Source organism: Triticum dicoccoides, chromosome 6A (genome assembly GCF_002162155.2).
Source record: "Triticum dicoccoides isolate Atlit2015 ecotype Zavitan chromosome 6A, WEW_v2.0, whole genome shotgun sequence".
In the NCBI taxonomy this organism is placed as follows: domain Eukaryota; kingdom Viridiplantae; phylum Streptophyta; class Magnoliopsida; order Poales; family Poaceae; genus Triticum; species Triticum dicoccoides.
In genome coordinates this window covers 603054549-603061350 of record NC_041390.1, presented here as the reverse complement: position 1 = coordinate 603061350, position 6802 = coordinate 603054549, and positions in this window count along the sequence as shown.

The following is a 6802-nucleotide window of genomic DNA, read 5'->3' as shown; positions in this document are numbered from 1 at the left end:
TAACCCCCCGGTACTCCGGTAAAATCCCGATTTCACCTGGAACGATTCCGATATCCAAATATAGGCTTCCAATATATCGATCTTTATGTCTCGACCATTTCAAGACTCCTCGTCATGTCCATGATCACATCCGGGACTCCGAACAACCTTTGGTACATCAAAATACATAAACTCATAATGAAACTATCATCGTAACGTTAAGCGTGCGGACCCTACAGTTCAAGAACGATGTAGACATGACCGAGACACGTCTCCGGTCAATAACCAATAGCAGAACCTGGATGCTCATATTGGTTCCTACATATTCTACAAAGATCTTTATCGGTCAGACCGCATAACAACATACGTTGTTCCCTTTGTCATCGGTATGTTACTTGCCCGAGATTCGATCGTCGGTATCTCAATACCTAGTTCAATCTCATTACCGGCAAGTCTCTTTACTCGTTCCGTAATACATCATCTCACAACTAACTCATTAGTTGCAATGCTTGCAAGGCTTATGTGATGTGCATTACCGAGAGGGCCCAGAGATACCTCTCCAACAATCGGAGTGACAAATCCTAATCTCGAAATACGCCAACCCAACATGTACCTTTGGAGACACCTGTAGAGCACCTTTATAATCACCCAGTTATGTTGTGACGTTTGGTAGCACACAAACTGTTCCTCCGGTAAACGGGAGTTGCATAATCTCATAGTCATAGGAACATGTATAAGTCATGAAGAAAGCAATAACAACAAACTAAACGATCAAGTGCTAAGCTAACGGAATGGGTCAAGTCAATCACATCATTCTCCTAATGATGTGATCCCGTTAATCAAATGACAACTCATGTCTATGGTTAGGAAACATAACCATCTTTGATCAACGAGCTAGTCAAGTAGAGGCATACTAGTGACATATTGTTTGTCTATATATTCACACATGTATTATGTTTCCCGTTAATACAATTCTAGCATGAATAATAAATATTTAACATGATATAAGGAAATAAATAATAACTTTATTATTGCCTCTAGGGCATATTTCCTTCAGTCTCCCACTTGCACTAGAGTCAATAATCTAGTTCACATCGCCATGTGATTTAATACCAATAGTTCACATCACCGTGTGATTAACACCCATAGTTCACATCGACATGTGACCAACACCCAAAGGGTTTACTAGAGTCAATAATCTAGTTCACATCGCTATGTGATTAACACCCAAAGAGTACTAAGGTGTGATCATGTTTTTGCTTGTGAGAGAAGTTTAGTCAACGGGTCTGCCACATTCAGATCCGTAAGTATTTTGCAAATTTCTATGTCAACAATGCTCTACACGGAGCTACTCTAGCTAATTGCTTCCACTTTAAATATGTGTCCAGATTGAGATTTAGAGTCATCTGGATCAGTGTCAAAATTTGCATCGACGTAACCCTTTACGACGAACCTTTTTGTCACCTCCGTAATCGAGAAACATATCCTTATTCCACTAAGGATAATTTTGACTGCTGTCCAGTGATATACTCCTAGATCACTATTGTACCCCTTGCCAAAAATAGTGTAGGGTATACAATAGATCTGGTACACAACATGGCATATTTTATAGAACCTATGGCCAAGGCATAGGGAATGACTTTCATTCTCTTTCTATCTTCTGCCGTGGTCGGGCTTTGAGTCTTTCTTAGTTTCACACCTTGTAACACAGGCAAGAACTCTTTCTTTGACTGTTCCATTTTGAACTACTTCAAAATCTTGTCAAGGTATGTACTCATTGAAAAACTTATCAAGCGTCTTGATCTATCTCTATAGATCTTGATGCTCAATATGTAAGCAGCTTCACCGAGGTCTTTCTTTGAAAAACTCCTTTCAAACACTCCTTTATGCTTTGCAGAATAATTCTACATTATCTCCGATCAACAATATGTCATTCACATATACTTATCAGAAATGTTGTAGTGCTCCCACTCACTTTCTTGTAAATACAGGCTTCACCATAAGTCTGTATAAAACTATATGCTTTGATCAACTTATCAAAGCGTATATTCCAACTCCGAGATGCTTGCACCAGTCCATAGATGGATCGCTGGAGCTTGTATATTTTGTTAGCACCTTTAGGATTGACAAAACTTTCTTGTTGCATCATATACAACTCTTCTTTAATAAATCCATTAAGGAATGTAGTTTTGTTTATCCATTTGCCAGATTTCAAAAAATGTGGCAATTGCTAACATGATTCGGATAGACTTAAGCATAGATACGAGTGAGAAACTCTCATCGTAGTCAACACCTTGAACTTGTCGAAAACCTTTTGCGACAATTCTAGCTTTGTAGATAGTAACACTACTATCAGCGTCTGTCTTCCTCTTGAAGATCCATTTAATCTCAATTGCTTGTCGATCAACGGGCAAGTCAACCAAAGTCCACACTTTGTTCTCATGCATGGATCCCATCTCAGATTTCATGGCCTCAAGCCATTTCGCGGAATCTAGGCTCATCATCGCTTCCTCATAGTTCGTAGGCTCGTCATGGTCAAGTAACATGACCTCCAGAACAGGATTACCGTACCACTCTGGTGCGGATCTCATTCTGGTTTACCTACGAGGTTCATTAGTAACTTGATCTGAAGTTACATGATCATCATCATTAGCTTCCTCACTAATTAGTGTAGTAGCCACAGGAACAGATTTCTGTGATGAACTACTTTCCAATAAGGGAGCAGGTACAGTTACCTCATCAAGTTCTACTTTCCTCCCACTCACTTCTTTCGAGAGAAACTCCTTCTCTAGAAAGGATCCATTCTCAGCAATGAATATCTTGCCTTCGGATCTGTGATAGAAGGTGTACCCAACATTTTCTTTTGGGTAGCCTATGAAGACGCACTTATCCGATTTGGGTTTGAGCTTATTAGGTTGAAACTTTTTCACATAAGCATTGCAACCTCAAACTTTAAGAAACGACAGCTTAGGTTTCTTGCCAAACCATAGTTCATACGGTGTCGTCTCAACGGATTTAGATGGTGCCCTATTTAACGTGAATGTAGCTGTCTCTAATGCATAACCCCAAAACGATAGTGGTAAATTGGTAAGAGACATCATAGATCACACCATATCTAATAAAGTACGGTTACGATGTTCGGACACACCATTACACTATGGTGTTCCAGGTGGCGTGAGTAGTGAAACTATTTCACATTGTTTTAACTGAAGGCCAAACTCGTAACTCAAATATTTTACTTCTGCGATCATATTGTAGAAACTTTTATTTTTGTTATGATGATTCTCCACTTCACTCTGGAATTCTTTGAACTTTTCAACTGTTTCAGATTTGTGTTTCATTAAGTAGATATACTCATATCTGCTCAAATCATCTGTGAAGGTCAGAAAACAACGATACTTGCCGTGAGCCTTAACACTCATCGGACCGCATACATCAGTATGTATTATTTCCAGAAGTCAGTTGCTCGCTCCATTGTTCTGGAGAATGGAGTCTTAGTCATCTTGCCCATGAGGCATGGTTCGCAAGCATCAAGTGATTCATAATCAAGTGATTCCAAAAGTCCATCAGCATGGAGTTTCTTCATGCGCTTTACGCCAATATGACCTAAACGACAGTGCCACAAATAAGTTGCACTATCATTATTAACTTTGCATCTTTTGGTTTCAATATTATGAATATGTGTATCACTACGATCGAGATCCAATGAACTTGTTTCATTGGGTGTATGACCATCGAAGGTTTTATTCATGTAAACAGAACAACAATTTATTCTCTTACTTAAATGAATAACCGTATTGCAATAAACATGACAAAATCATATTCATGCTCAACGCAAACATCAAATAACACTTATTTAGGTTCAACACTAATCCCGAAAGTATAGGGAGTGTGCGATGATGATCATATCAATCTTGGAACCACTTCCAACACACATCGTCACTTCATCCTTAACTAGTCTCTGTTCATTCTGCAACTCCTGTTTCGAGTTACTACTCTTAGCAACTGAACCAATATCAAATACCGAGGGGTTGCTACGAACACTAGTAAAATACACATCAATAATCTGTATATCAAATATACCTTTGTTCACTTCGCCATCCTTCTTATCCGCCAAATACTTGGGGCAGTTCCGCTTCTAGTAACCAGTCCCTTTGTAGTAGAAGCACTCAATCTCAGGCTTAGGTCCAGACTTGGGCTTCTTCGCTTGAGCGGCAACTTGCTTGCCGTTCTTCTTGAAGTTCCCTTTCTTTCCCTTTGCCCTTTTCCTGAAACTAGTGGTCTTGTTAATCATCAACACTTGATGCTCTTTCTTGATTTCTACCTTCATCGATTTCATCATCATGAAAAGCTCGGGAATCGTTTTCGTCATCCCTTGCATACTATAGTTCGTCACGAAGTTCTACTAACTTGGTGATGGTGACTAGAGAATTATGTCAATCACTATTTTATCTGGAAGATTAACTCCCACTTGATTCAAGCGATTGTAGTACCCAGACAATATGAACACATGCTCACTGCTTGAGCTATTCTCCTCCATCTTTTAGCTATAGAACTTGTTGGAGACTTCATATCTCTCAACTCGGGTATTTGCTTGAAATATTAACTTCAACTCCTGGAACATCCATATGATCCATGACGTTCAAAACGTCTTTGAAGTCCCGATTCTAAGCTGTTAAGCATGGTGCACTAAACTATCAAGTAGTCATCATATTGAGCTAGCCAAACGTTCATGATGTCTGCATCTACTCCTGCAATAGGTCTGTCACCTAGCGGTGCATCAAGGACATAATTCTTCTATGCAGCAATGAGGATAATCCTCAGATCACGGATCCAATCCGCATCATTGCTACTAAAATTTTTCAACTTAGTTTTCTCTAGGAACATATCAAAAATAAAACAGAGGAGCTAAACGCGAGCTATTGATCTACAACATAGATATGCTAATACTACCAGGACTAAGTTCATGATAAATTAAAGTTCAATTAATCATATTACTTAAGAACTCCCACTTAGATAGACATCCCTCTAATCATCTAAGTGATCACGTGATCCATATCAACTAAACCATAACCGATCATTACGTGAAATGGAGTAGTTTTCAATGGTGAACATCATTATGTTGATCATATCTACTATATGATTCACGCTCGACCTTTCGGTGTCCAGTGTTTCGAGGCCATATCTGCATATGCTAGGCTCGTCAAGTTTAACCCGAGTATTTCTGCGTGTGCAAAAATGGCTTGCACCCGTTGTAGATGGACGTAGAGCTTATCACACCCGATCATCACATGGTGTCTGGGCACGACGAACTTTGGCAACGGTGCATACTCAGGGAGAACACTTTTATCTTGAAATTTAGTGAGAGATCATCTTATAATGCTACCATCATAACTAAGCAAAGTAAGATGTATAAAAGATAAACATCACATGCAATCAAAATATGTGACATGATATGGCCATCATCATCTTGTGCCTTTGATCTCCATCTCCAAAGCATCGTCATGATTACCATCGTCACTGGCATGACACCATGATCTCCATCGTCTTGATCTATATCAATGTGTCGTCACATGGTCGTCTCGCCAACTACTGCTCTTGCAACTATTGCTATCTCATAGCGATAAAGTAAAGCAATTATCTGGCTCTTGCATCTTATGCAATAAAGAGACAACCATAAGGCTTCTGCCAGTTGCCGATAACTTCAACAAAACATGATCATCTTATACAATAACTTATATCTCATCACGTCTTGACCATATCACATCACAACATGCCCTGCAAAAACAAGTTAGACATCCTCTACTTTGTTGTTGCAAGTTTTACGTGGCTGCTACGGGCTGAGCAAGAACCGTTCTTACCTACGCATCGAAAACCACAATGATAGCTTGTCAAGTTAGTGCTGTTTTAACCTTCTCAAGGATCGGGCGTAGCCACACTCGGTTCAACTAAAGTTGGAGAAACTGACACCCGCTAGTCACCTGTGTGCATAGCACGGCGGTAAAACCAGTCTCGCGTAAGCGTACGCGTAATGTCGGTTCGGGCCGCTTCATCCAACAATACCGCCGAACCAAAGTGTGACATGCTGGTAAGCAGTATGACTTATATCGTCCACAACTCACTTGTGTTCTACTCGTGCATATAACATCAACGCATAAAACCTGGCTCGGATGCCACTGTTGGGGAACGTAGTAACTTCAAAAAATTTCCTACGCACACGCAAGATCATGGTGATGCATAGCAACGAGAGGGGAGAGTGTTGTCTACGTACCCTCGTAGACCGAAGCGGAAGCGTTGACGCAACGTAGAGGAAGTAGTCGTACGTCTTCCCGGTCCAACCGATCCAAGCACCGTTACTCCGGCACCTCCGAGTTCTTGGCACACGTTCAGCTCGATGACGCTCCCCGGGCTCCGATCCAGCAAAGCTTCGGGGAGGAGTTCCGTCAGCACGACGGCGTGGTGACGATCTTGATGTTCAACCGTCGCAGGGCTTCGCCTAAGCACCGCTACAATATGACCGAGGTGGAATATGGTGGAGGGGGGCACCGCACACGGCTAAGGAACGATCACGAAGATCAACTTGTGTGTTCTAGGGTGCCCCCTTGCCCCCGTATATAAAGGAGCCAAGGGAAGGGGGCGGCCGGCCAAGGAGAGCGTGCCAAGGGGGAGTCCTACTCCCTTCTTTCCTAGTTGGAGAAGGAGAAGTGGGAAAGAGGAGGAAGAGGGAAAGGAAAGGTGGGGGGGGCGCCCCCCTCTCCTTGTCCTATTCGGACTAGGGAGGGGAGGGGCGCGCGGCCACCTCTTGCCTCCTTTTCTCTTCTCC